Source organism: Pseudorasbora parva, chromosome 14 (genome assembly GCF_024679245.1).
Source record: "Pseudorasbora parva isolate DD20220531a chromosome 14, ASM2467924v1, whole genome shotgun sequence".
NCBI lineage: Eukaryota > Metazoa > Chordata > Actinopteri > Cypriniformes > Gobionidae > Pseudorasbora > Pseudorasbora parva.
The window spans coordinates 13,353,733-13,367,466 of NC_090185.1; the positions used below are offsets into that span (position 1 = coordinate 13,353,733).

Sequence of the window (13,734 nt, forward strand, 5' to 3'; positions counted from 1 at the left end):
TAGTTAAATACATTGAGAAGCATGTTCTATATATGCATTTGATAACTTTGGGGGTATATTCTCGTTCTGTTGTTAACTATGACTGAATTAAAGATTGAAAGTCGTTTAAAAGACAATATAAATGTGACACTTCACACATGTCCATGATAAGTATACATCTGTGTGTGTTTTACTGCCCTGCCATCCCCAGGGGCCAAGTATAGTCCCCTAGAAGAGCATCAAAGTCTGATGATAGATTCAAAAAGAAAATTTGTATGACAACTAAATAATGTTGGTCACCGTTTTCAAATCCATCCATCCATCTATCTATCTATCTATCTATCTATCTATCTATCTATCTATCTATCTATCTATCTATCTATCTATCTATCTATCTATCTATCTATCTGTCTGTCTGTCTGTCTGTCTGTCTGTCTGTCTGTCTGTCTGTCTGTCTGTCTGTCTGTCTGTCTGTCTGTCTGTCTGTCTGTCTATCTATCTATCTATCTATCTATCTATCTATCTATCTATCTATCTATCAAAAGGTGATATAAAGGTTTTTGTTTTTAAATGCTCAAGTAAAATACCAAATTCAGCCTGCCTCTCAAATATCTCATAGAGGTTTACACAATGAACATGATTAGATATCCCTTTGCTCTTAAAAGATAGTAATGGTTCCAATTTCTTTCTTACACGTTTTAAACTGCATTACCCATAAGCCTCTGTCACTATATCGATGGAACGCCATTGTCTTAGTTTGTAGTTCAGTGAAGTTGCACTTAGGGTTAGGGTTAGGATCTTGGTAAAGAGGTAATTTCTCACAACATAGCAACACCGCATTGTTAACTGAATGCATTACTGACGTAATAATAACAACAAAACGTACTTTGCAACATTAACTTTTTTTTAATACGGGTTTAAAGATTGTCCAACCACAACCAGTCCTGTCGGTGCCGGAAAATGTCAAAGCCAATGACAACTCAGTTGAGGAGATGCGTCACACTTCCTTGCCCATATATGGTATTTTATGACAGGTTCTTTCAGGGGCTTGTGATGAATAAACAGATTATCAGTTAAACATGTATTTGTCCCCATTAAATATAATACAACTAAAATGACAGATTGCATTTGGGGGGTTTACCTGATGCAGCAATAGATTTGTTGATTATAGTGATTTTTTTCACCCCAAGCAAGGGCCTAATGGTTTCCATTGTATGCATTACCCAACTATTAATTAATGCACAACTTTTAAGTTCAAACATTCTGCAGTTGTATACTGTATGACAAATAAACATAAAAAAAAAAATGTCCTTTGTTTTACAAAAAACAACTAATCTAAAGATAAGACCAAAGATAAGTGCAGCTAATATTTAAATAAAGTGCTTATGTAATATTTACAGTGTATTTATAGTGTATTTACAGTATACATTTAATCACTGTGTTTCCTGAAAACCTTTTGCCTTTCTTAACTCTACTAGTTTAATTATAAGAATAAAAAAAAAAAGTTAAAAGTAAAAAACAAAAAACAAAACAATGAATGCACACATTTTGTCATTTCACAATGTTTATTGATATGTCAAACTGTTTAAAGAGAAACATAAGTGCCCAGCACAGCATCCTCTGTAACCCAGGTACTTCTCCAGATTGTGCCACTATAAAGAAAAGAAGAAAAAAACAAAAAACAAAAAAAATTGCTTATAATTTTGGACTGTTCACTGTAGAGGAGAAATTAATACAAGTAGAGATGCTATAAGCAGAAGTTTGCAGAAAGTGTTTTTGTGTGTGTGTGTGTGTGTGTGTGTGTGTGTGTGTGTGTGTGTGTGTGTGTGTGTGTGTGTGTGTGTGTGTGTGTGTGTGTGTGTGTGTGAGAGAGTGAGTGAGTGAGTGAGTGAGTGAGTGAGTGAGTGAGTGAGTGAGTGAGTGAGCGAGTGTGTGTATGAGCGAGTGAAGGAATGAGTGAGTGAGCGAGTGAGTGAGTCTATGAGCGAGTGTGTGAGTGAGTGTATGAGCGAGTGAGGGAATGAGCGAGTGAGTGAGTGTATGAGCGAGTGTGTGAGTGAGTGAGTGCATGAGCGAGTGTGTGAATGAGTGTATGAGCGAGTGTGTGAGTGTGTGTGTGTGTGTGTGAGCGAGTGTGTGTGTGAGTGAGTGAGTGAGTGAGTGAGTGAGTCTATGAGCGAGTGTGTGAGTGAGTGAGTGAGTGTATGAGCGAGTGTGTGAGTGTGAATGTGTAAGTGAGTGAGTGTATGAGCGAGTGTGTGAGTGAGTGAGTGTGTGAGTGTATGAGCGAGTGTGTGTGTGTGTGAGTGAGCGAGTGTGTGTGTGTGTGTGGTGTGAGTGAGCGAGTGAGTGTGTCTGAGTGAGCGAGTGAGTGTGTCTGAGTGAGCGAGTGAGTGTATGAGTGTATGAACGTGTGTGTGTGTGAGTGAGTGAGCGAGTGAGTAAGCGAGTGAGTGAGTGAGTGTATGAGCGAGTGTATGAGCGAGTGTGTGAGTGTATGAGCGTGTGTGTGTGTGTGTGTGTGTGTGTGTATGAGCGAGTGAGTGTATGAGCGAGTGTGTGAGTGTATGAGCGTGTGTGTGTGTGTGTGTGAGTGAGTGTGTGTGTGTGAGTGAGTGAGCGAGTGTATGAGCGAGTGTATGAGCAAGTGATTGAGTGTATGAGCGTGTGTGTGTATGTGTGTGAGTGAGTGAGTGAGTGAGCGAGTGAGCGAGTGTATGAGCGAGTGAGTGCGTGAGTGAGCGAGTGAGTGAGTGAGTGAGTGAGTGAGTGAGTGAGTGAGTGAGTGAGTGAGTGAGTGAGTGAGTGATTACTGTTAGCAAAGGGGCCATTGGGTTTGATAATGCAGAGAGCTGATAGAGAATAACCAATCCATGAGAAAACCTGCAAGACAGGATGGAAGATAATTTTATTAAAATAAATGAGAAACAATAAAAACATTGACAATCAATCAGAATCCTGACTTTATAAAGCTTTATCACTTAAAATTGCAGACATTTTCTAATATTCCTATTGCGGTTGTATGAAGTATGTAGACTGGATAAACCCAGGCCGATCTGCCAGTGGTTTGATTTCACCTTGCAGCTCAGTCTGGAAACCTGCACATTCATTTCTACTGCTTCTGTTACACACTTTTGCGGAAACCAATCACAGACTGGCTTATCCACCAGGTGGGCTATTGGTGGATTTAACACCATGACGGATAGAGAAGCGATAGGTCGATGCTTATTGCTCACGCCTCTTGTGGTCTGATTGTTTGATGGACTATCAATTGCAAACGAAGTCATTTGAATTAGGCCCATTGATCATGCCTCTTGTGCAGTAGAAAATACTGAGCAGACTCCCCAGACCAATGTTCAATCTTAAATTGAGCTTGTTCTGGTGATAGCGAGACAATGAATCATGGCCTTTTTCACACAGAAAGCGTGTTTGCTTTGAAAAACGCGAGTCGCGGGCAGTGGAATGGGAAAATAACCCGCAAGGTCTTGAGATGAGAAGTTGAAATGATTTTAACTTGAGCCCCGACTTTTTATAATGTTATGTCATGCACGAGACATTGCAAAAGACGTAAGGTGTATTGCGTATTTACATATATAAACAATCTGTGTGAACTACTACTACGTTGACATGACACTTTTTACAGTGTTCCTCAAACTCTGTCCTGGAGGGCCACGATCCTGCAGAGTTTAGCTCCAGCCCTGATCAAACACACCTGAGCAAGCTAGATTCAGGATCACTAGAAAATCACAGGAAGGTGTGTTTGATTAGGGTTGGAGCTAAACTCTACAGGACAGTGGCCCTCCAGGACCGAGTTTGACTAACCGTGCTTTATTAGGTTCTTACTGATGGAGCAGTGTGATATGTAAAGTTTAAGGCCCGGTCCACACGGAGACGCGTTTAGCTGTATACGTATAAATTTTGTACCGTATCAGCGTTTCGTCCACACGGATCCGGCGTTTTAGAAGCATGAATCCGATATTTTTTGAAACCGGGTCCCAAAGTGGATAAATCTGAAAATGATCATCTTCTGTTTTCGTGTGTACAGCGAATCCGTATATTTTCTGAAACGGTGATGTCATCACACTACGTCCAGCACGGGGAAAGAGTTAAGGGATACAACTATGGGCACTGGGCATGCGCACATCAATTTTGCGTCATTTAATTAACGTATCTGCATTATTGTAAGGGTATGTTTTGGGTTGGGGTAGGTGTAGGCATTAATAAAACACATCTGTTAAGTAGCAAATGTACTTATTGTTATTTTATTGTGAGATTTTGCCTCACCTCCGACCACTGCTATACCCCTTCTAGCCACAACTCTTCTTCTCCGTTTTTAGTGTATTTCTGCGGCAGAATTACAGCGCCACACACTGGCCTAGCATGCAAACTACATCGTTTTTAGTCCGTTTTCTTAATCTCGTGTGGACGCAGATATTTCTTGAAGCGAGGGGAAAAAAAGATCGGATTAGGAAACCGCTGGCTTCGTGTGGACAGGGCCTAAGAAACCTCCAATGCAGTGCGAAATGTAAATGCAGTGATGTTCAATCAAGGGTTACGACAAAAACAGACATACCACTGGAAATATTTACCGTTTCAGCTTTTTCTTCTTTTCTTTTCGTCTTCTCCATAAACCGCCAAATTCATCCCACTCCACGAACAAGACAGGTTAAACAAGCCCTTGACATCACTTCCTTTTCAGCTGAATCAAAGAGAAATATATACATGTTGAGGCAGTGTTAAAAATGATCTGTGACCAATATATATAAGAGGAAGGACTTTAAGGAAAGTTAATAACATATAATAAAGATACATTCCTTAAAAACAAATCTGTTAAAGCTAAATGTGTTCACCTTTACCTGTGAAGGGCTGAACCTTTAAAGGACTTGTTCAGCCTCCATTGCAGCTTCTTCAAGATCAGCATTGGGAGCTTTGAGTTCAAGTTCCCTGTTAATACTAGCAGCTTTCTGATAAAACTGGTCAAAATTAGATTTTGAGTTTTGCCAAGAATGTGTAGAAAATATGAAAATAACAAAAATATGCCAAGATATGTGTAGATGATTTACAAAATACTGTTCAGAAAAAAAGCTGACAGACAGACAGTTAGTGATCTTTTGCAAGAAATGGCTTCTTAAAATAACTGTTGTATTTAAGGTTGTTGTGGGAGATGGAGAAGGAGGAGCAGGTGATCTGAAGAAACTGGAAGACAGAAAAATATTAACAATAACAATACAATAACATAAATATTGAAAATTTTGTGTTACTATGCTTTTTTACTACAGCTACCACAGAAAAAAACTATGGTTACTGCTTTAAAAGCATGGTAAGTGTCGTGATTACAGTTTTTTAATGACAAATACCACAGTAAAACTCTGGTTATTGTGGTAAAAACGATGGTATATGTTTTGGTTACTGTTTAACTACAAACACCACAGCAAAACTATGATTACTGAGGTAAAACCATGGTAAGATCCATGGTTACTGTGCTTTAGCTACACGTACCACAGTACAACTACATTACTGTAGTGAAACCATGGTAAGTGTTGTAGTCATAGTGCTTAAATACAAATAGTACACAGAAAAAACAGTTACTGTGTTAAAATCATGGTATGGTACCATGTTTTAACAACAAATACTACAGTAAAACTATGGATACTGAGGTAAAACAATAGTAAGTGTTGTGTTATGCTTTTCAAATAGTACACAGTGAAACCACAGTTGCTGTGGTAAAAACATGGTAAGCTTTGTGGTCACCTGGCTTTTACTAACAGGATTGAGCAACAACGTTACTATGGTAAAATCGCGTTCGTTCGGTGGCATTTGCAACTGATTTGTAAACATCATACTGCACTTACACATGAATTGCAGACAATCAGAATGATAATTTAAAAAGAACAAAATAAAACCCACCTGGATTACAAAGTTCAGGGTGACTCCTTCCTCTCATCTCATTTTTTTATTGACAACGACGGTCAAAGTTCATTTGATGACGACACACCCGACAAACGAGACTGTCATTATTAATCAGACAGCTAGAGGGCGCTTCATTTTAAAACGTGACTATAGGTCGTAATACGCTGCATGCACATACGACCTATATGGTCGTATTTCGGAGGAGGACAGGCTGTATTATTTAATTGTTTGGCCTTGGTTCGGACCAAATTAACTGAACAAGAGATGTGAAAGCACCCTAAGTGCACTGATGTGTGACTATTCTTTACAACTACAAATCCCACTGTCACAGGTGTTCAGTTTTTCTATAATAATACCCTCACAGAACAGGGTAGCAATCAGCCATCCATGCAAAAGCAGAGGTCAGTGTGGTGGACTGTTGGTACATATGTCCAGGCCAACATTTGATGTCTTCATGCCTTCAACTGGGGATTCCCAGAGAACCTGTAACAAAAATAGTACAGTTCATACTCATTACAAAGTTTTGAATCTGGTTACACAAATTATCATACAAGGTTCAATTTAACTTTAGCTCAATATACAATATTTGCAGCATAATATTGCACAAAAGGCACGGTTTTGTCTTGCACTCTGAATATTCCATTAATTTTGGCAATTTGTGACAAGCAGTGACATTGTCACATTTTCTTCTCTATTTAATTTTTATACAAAATGAATGATTAATGTAAAATATAAATAATTACATAACTAAACTGGAAATCTATCCCTATTAGGGATGTCACAATTCTCAATATAATATTGAAACAAGTCCGAGCCGCGCGGAAAACGCGTGCATGCTTCAAATAGAAGAGACGCCTATTTTTCACGCGACACGCGAGCGTGTTGGAAGCGTTTCTAGGCAAAATAGCATAGGAAAAGATGTTTATATGCCATTTTGACACGAATACATATTAATAAATGGCATTTTCATGTTTGAAAGTCTTTAGGTTAACATAAATGCAGATATAGGCCTACTTGTAATAATAAAAAAACAACATAATTATCGATTTTGAAATAGTAAACCTGTAGTAAACAGAACGAAATATTCTGTAGCCTATTTTGCCGTCAATACCATAGATATGTATGGTCAATAGGCTACTGCCGACGTTGTCTTTGCTGTATCAATAGGCAATATATTTATATTTAACATGAAGTATAGGGCTTCCCAGCAGCAGAGGCGCCAGACACGCTTGGTGTGCAAAGACAGAGAAAACGCCAGGCAGCCGCCCCGCGGCTGGCACGCAGCAGAAACGCCACGCTTGCAGTGTGTCTCCGGCCTTAGAGCGGTGAAGTGAGGCTGCAGTGCGCACCACCATCATTTAAACCTGTGGTGTGGGTGGGGTGTGCGATATAGAGTTAAAGAGTTACTTCACCCAAAATTAACCCAATAAATTCTGTCATAATTCCTCATGTGGTTGGACACCAGTCAGACCTCCGCTCATCTTCACACACAGATGAAGATATTAGTGTTGAAATCCGATGATTTGATTTGATTTAATGGTTTATTTGAAAGGGGACAGTGCAATTTCATAAAACACATGAACAAACATGGTTAAAAAAGCCAGAATTAGCTAAAAGGCTATTTTTCATCTGTAGTCCCCTGGCCAAGATGTAAAAAAAGCAATTAAATACATATAAAAATATATATCAGATGGCTCAGAAAGGCCTTCATTGACACCAATGTCATTTCCTCTCTCAAGACCCATAAAGGCACTAAAGACGGCGTTACAAAGCCCATCTCACTACAGCGGCTCTATAATCATTTTATGATAGTAAAGTAGTAAGTAAGGTAGTACTTTTTCAAAGTTCAGGAACTTTCGAGGGTGGGACTTGGGCGCTGAACATGCTGATTGGTTGAGCTCACGCAGCATTTTATTTCAACCGCGCGTTCGTCTCAGCCATCTCACGTGCAATGTCCGTAATAGCTGATAATAATATACATTGTCATTTTAAATCTAGCTTTACAATCTTTCTGAATATGCTGCTGAATCTGCATATTAGTGCTCTTTTCTGTCATAACCAGCAAAAGCAGCACAGCTTGAATCTCTTCCATACTCGTTATTAATTTTTTTTCACCATGTAAACGACCTGACCGATTACTTTTAAGTGTGCGTTCTTACATGACGTGACAGCGCGCGCCGCGCTCATGTTGACAAGAGAGAATAGTTAATTTTTCTGAGGGGTAAACTTTTTATTTCGTAAGTTATGAAGATAATGTTGGAATAATGACACAGAGTATATTGCCCCAGGCAGTTTTTACTTTAACTGCACCTGACAGAAGATTTTTTTTCTGAGATGATTATTACACTTTACAACAAATAAAATAGCTATAAATAATACTGTATTAGTCCTGGTGGCCGTTAAGAGTTGCTATGGCTACAGTAAACACACTCCAGCTGCTGGAGAAAACAGCGTTGACATTTTTGATGCGGCAGACAAACTGCATGTGACAAAATGATTGCGATTGAAAGTCATCACATGTAAACACCAGATCAGTTTAGATAACGGCTCATGTAGACAGTCCACTAAATCTTTCAATCGGTGTACACAAAAATGATTTCTGTTCGACACTGATGGAGGAGCAGTCGCGCAGTAGGTTACATCACCGGACTAATTTGCCTAATCTTCTCGGAACTTTAGATCGCGGTCGAAACGTAGACAGTTGCAGGTTTGGGGGGGTCTTGATGATTATCTGCTAGGATACTCATCAAGATGAACATGTTGACATATTTCTTGTGCGAGTTTGTCCGTTTAAGCGCAAGACTTGTAAGAGAACTCAATATTTGCGAGCTGTGAGACGTGCGCGCTCTCGGATGATGCACAGAGACAGATCTTCTCAAAGCGCGCTAGAGTTCTCATTCGTGTCTTCTGGCTCTACACGCGGGTGATGAAGGTGAAAATGACTGGTTTTTCTTTTATTATCACTGTTGTTGTAGTGTATAACTGAGGAGCCAGTACGTGTATCCATCGACAGGATAATTTAATAAACAAAGCATAATTTTCAAGTTATAACCCATATTATATAGTTCGGCCATATTGTTTCGGTGATGAAAGTCTTTTGGCAGAAAGCCGAAAATTTGGTGCATCCCTACTAAATAATGACTTCTATAGTGATGGGTGATTTTAAAACACTTCTTCCTGAAGCATCCGAGCATATCGATTCATGATTCGGATTGCGTGTCAAATCGCCAAACTGCTGAAATCACGTGACTTTGACGATCCGAATCATGATTCGATACTGATTCATAACGGTTCGAAGCTTAAGGAAGCGGTGTTTTGAAATCAGCCATCACTATATAAGTCGTTATTTAGCTTTTTTTGGCGGACAAAAACTATTCTCATCGCTTCATAAAATTAGTGTAGAACCACTGTAGTGAGATTTTTCATTTTTGGGTGAACTAACCCATTAAATTCATATAACAAGATTATAACAGATAATTCCATTAGATTTTGAAAAATGTAATTCAATTTTGTGGAAAAGTTTTCCTTAATTTAAGTTCGTTCAATAGCTTTGTTTTTGAGTGTATTTTCCAGACTAACAATGTAACATTAAACCCATCAAAATAAATTAAAGGGATAGTTCACCCAAAAATGCAAATGTGATGTTTATCTGCTGACCCGCAGGGCATCTGAGATGTAGGTGTGTTTGTTTTTTCAGTAGAACTCAGATGAAGATTTTTAACTCAAATGAAGATTTTTAACTCAACCGTTGCTCGTATAATGCATGTCAATGGGGTGTATTGACATGCATTATACGAGCGATATTAATCCATATTAAACCCTTTGGCTCGTGGCGACACATCGAAACGATCGGTTTCTGTGATAAACACAACTGTATTTGTTATTTTTTTACCTCATATAAGACGAATCTCATTTAGGATGAGTAGGTCAAAATCCCGGCGCGAACGTAGATGCCTCATTCGACCGATCCTTCGAGGCACTAATAAGGCATATATCTATGATCGCACCGGGTTTTGACCTTCTTAGATGGAACTAATGGCGTTGGGAATACTAGATGAGATTCGTCTGATATGAGGTAAAAAATTCTCACAGAAAGTGATCGTTTTGTGTCTTAAGACATCAATGTGTCACCACGTGCCGCTGTGTTTAATATGGATTCCTAAGTCTTTGTGTTTTTTACTCTCATAGAAATACACCCCATTGACATGCATTATATGAGCAACAGCTGAGTTAAAAATCTTCATTTGTGTTCTACTGAAGAAATAAACACACCTACATCTCGGAAGCCCAGCAGATAAACAGCACCGTCTAATTTTTGAGTGAACTATACCTTTAATACAGATTGAAGCCTGTTGTTTTCAGTCTTTTGATCTGGGATACTGGCAGCTATTGGGGATCTCACCATCTTCATGTACTAATTGTAGATGTCATCAAGGCCTTGTCCTGAAGAATCTCAGCACCAAACGCTGGGCTTTATATCTGATCTGGTAATAAGAGCACAGCAATAACTGTAAGAACTCTAATGATATATCTTTACCCTTTACAATACACTGTATTGTTATATAATTCAAACATTTTAGAGGCTAATAGTATGAGCAGTGAGTACGCTGAAAAATAACTTAAATGCCTAAAGTTGTTGACCGCCTGAACCACAGTCAGCATTTAAAGTATTTAAGTATTTAGTAAAAGTATTTAATAATTTATCAGTAAAATATACATACAAATAGTGGGGCACTGTAGTATGGTGTCTCAGAAATGTAACTCAAAACCTAGAGACCTAGAGAAAATATATTAATATTAGGGCCGGGACTCGATTAAAAAAATGTATCTAATTAATTTGAGGCTTTGTAATTAATTAATCGAAATTAATCGCATTTTAATTGCATATAAATATTTGACCTGAGAACAATGAGAAGTAATTTTTCACATGTATTTTTAGTATACCATTGAATAATGACTGAATACATAAGCTTAATCAACAAAATATTGTTTATTTATTTCAGTCCAGCGGACCAGTGCAATGTTTGCCATTAAGTTTAGCAAAAGCATATTTGTGATATTTGAGGCTCGATGTGCTGCGGTGATACGCTAATTCCTTGTTGTATAGCTTGCACACTACCATGCTCTTGACGACGCTTCCATTCTTTTGTTTTTTAAAACAAAATTTCCCATCCACGGGGCCAAGCAAAGCAGTCTCATCAGCTTCTTCGTTCATGTTCACTCATGCCCTGCATCTCAATCAGCTCCCTAGTTCACTAGTCAGGGCACTGATCAGGACATAAGTCAATGGGCTGACTCCCTGATCAGTGCCCTGACTACTGAACTAGGGAGCTGATTGAGAAGCACCCATGGTTTGTTGTTGTCGTGACTCCGGAGCGAGCGCTACTTGGTGTTCCAGTATAATCGGTCCGTCGAAACTCATTCATTGAAAAACGTTCCGCGGTGCAAAAATAAGTGTGGTAAAAAATTTTTTTTTTTTTGCGTAATTAATTAACGCGGTAAAGTCACGTAATTAATTAATCTTAATTAACGCGTTAAAGTCCTGGCCCTAATTAATATTAATGACCATAACATCCTGTTATCATAATAGTTGATCATAAATACAAACTATAACACATTACATTTGTCACCTTGTCTAATTTTGCTGATTATTTTACCCTAAAGGCTTTTCAGACGGTCTTACTGTAACAACATGGAGTTAATGTTTTTAAAATGTACAGACCCCCAACTTTTAAACAGTAGTATAATTTTTGAGGTTTTGCTTACCAGTCATCTAGTTTTTAGCCTGAGATTTTCTTCAACAGGAGTGCAGGCCATCAGCATGGAAGAATCTAGGAACATAAACAATTTATCACAGAGCCTATATAATGTCAGGCTTATTAGAAGGAAACAAGCTAGAGCAGAGGTGGAACGCAGATAAGAGAAAGTAGAATATGCAGAGTATACATACAATAATTTCTTAACATAATTTGTTTTAGGCTTACTTCATTTTACATTGCTCAGTGTTACTTACGTGTGGTTGTCAGAACCTTGCAAACTGTAATAAAAAATAATTTTGCAAAAGAAAATAACATGCATGGTGATGTAGGTAAAATATTTAGTATGGTAACACTTTGGTATGGGAAACATTCACTTAACTTTTGCCTCAAATTCATAATTTACTGCTTAATAGATAGTAAGGTAGTTGTTGTAGCGTTTAAGTTTAGTTAGATACCAGGAAGAATTTAGGGATGTTGTAGTATAAGGTCATGCATTAATATGTGCCTAATAATACTAATAAACAGCAAATGTGCAAGCTAAGAATTGTTCACCTTACTAAAGTGTTACCTTTTGTAGAAAAAATACTAAAGATCTAATGAGATTTTACCCTTCTGTCAGCAGCCCATGGGACCATCCTTTGCCTCCGTTGTTGTATTATTATTTTTTTTACTGAAATCACAGGGGAAAAAAAAATTGAACGTAATTGGTATTAAATAATTAAACATTAAATGTAATTTAGGTTGTTGTTGTTGTTTTTTTACCGTGAAAGATCATTTCATTTGATTTTGGCGTTTCCTGTAATAACATTAACTTATAGTGAAGTTAGGTTAAATAAATTAGCTCACTTCCAATAACCCATTGACAGACTACCAGCAAACCTAAAAAAAAACTATCAAAGCCTCTCTTCTGCACATAAAGACGTGATTAAAAACTCACTTTCATTAGAGCTAAAGTATATTAGCAAACTGCTAATAAAAAACGGTTGAGATGCTAACGGACTTTTTCAAAGACACTGAACAATTTTAATAAAGTAAATATTCGACAGAAGCGTGTCAATTACAGTAAGAAACGTGTACGGAACAGTTTTATATTATTTGTGTAATGTTTATGGACTAAACTTACCTGAAAGCAGCGAAAATAACAGGAGCGTGTCCGTTACTGTGCTCTTGCTGGCTTGCTGCAAACTCCGGCCCGTTTCCATGGTAACTTCCAGTGTTTGACGCACGCCCGTCAAAGTCACGCAGCAGCATTACGTAAATAAACACGTACATTACCAATTTAATGAACAGTCAGTTTATTTATCAGATGATGACAAATGTTCAGACAGTTTGGCAACTCAAAAAACTTTGGCACAAAAGTATGCACCATTTCTGACTAAAAACTGTGAGGAATTCTTGGAGTGAAAACTGCGATTACAAACTGCCTGTTTTTTTTTCTGATTTCCTCAAGTGAAAATTTACCTAAAACCCACAGATGGCGTCGCGTCGCTTCGTCTTTCTCTCGGGTTGGTGGCAAAGAGATGAATGGGCATCATGAGCAAACAACAGATAAACACAGCATCGGCCTCCAGTATATTGGGCCGACCCAAAGCCGACGAGCTGGAAATAAAGCGATATTCGCGTATGCCATACTTATTCGATGTTATGATTTGGAGGCCGACGTCCGCTCTGGGGCCGACGTCGGCCAGACGTATGTGTGCTATCTGGGAAATATAATTGCAAATCTCTAATTGTCATTCTGACTAGTCGAATTATAATTATCACTAGTCGAAATACAATTGTTACTATCTTTAAATATATTTATAGATAGTCAGAAGTATTGGCACCAATACCAGTCAGACAAAGGTTGAAATGCGAAAATGGCTTGCGATACTAGTATGGGAAGGTGTATTTAATGCTAAAACGGCTTGCCATAGTGTGGGCCGCTTTGAAATAGTATGACGTAACTCACTCGTTCGCGGAAATAACGTGACCTGAGCAGTTTGATACGAGCCCATCATCACCATTATCCTAAATCACGATATTTATTCCGACTGAAAGCCGGCCAAAAACGACATCAGTATGATGAACATTTTTTTCTTTCTTT

General features: G+C 38.3%; 2 long non-coding RNA genes across 4 annotated transcripts; both read right to left on the minus strand.

Annotated features, from left to right (window-relative positions):
* Positions 1–1,585: 1,585 nt before the first annotated feature.
* On the minus strand, positions 1,586–5,111 carry LOC137040130 (uncharacterized). The gene is made up of 4 exons (XR_010897855.1): positions 4,836–5,111; positions 4,569–4,678; positions 2,793–2,862; positions 1,586–1,631 (listed from the first exon to the last, which is right to left on the minus strand). It is a non-coding gene; the product is annotated as an uncharacterized lncRNA (long non-coding RNA).
* A 1,000-nt stretch (positions 5,112–6,111) lies between these two features.
* Positions 6,112–12,823, minus strand: LOC137040131 (uncharacterized). Of its 3 annotated transcripts, XR_010897858.1 has the most exons (6): positions 12,772–12,810; positions 12,257–12,318; positions 11,903–11,926; positions 11,656–11,720; positions 10,292–10,373; positions 6,112–6,372 (listed from the first exon to the last, which is right to left on the minus strand). It is a non-coding gene; the product is annotated as an uncharacterized lncRNA (long non-coding RNA). The 3 variants fall into 3 exon arrangements; XR_010897856.1 differs by having other exon boundaries at positions 11,656–12,318; positions 12,772–12,823; XR_010897857.1 differs by having other exon boundaries at positions 10,220–10,373; positions 11,656–12,318; positions 12,772–12,823.
* Positions 12,824–13,734: the final 911 nt, after the last annotated feature.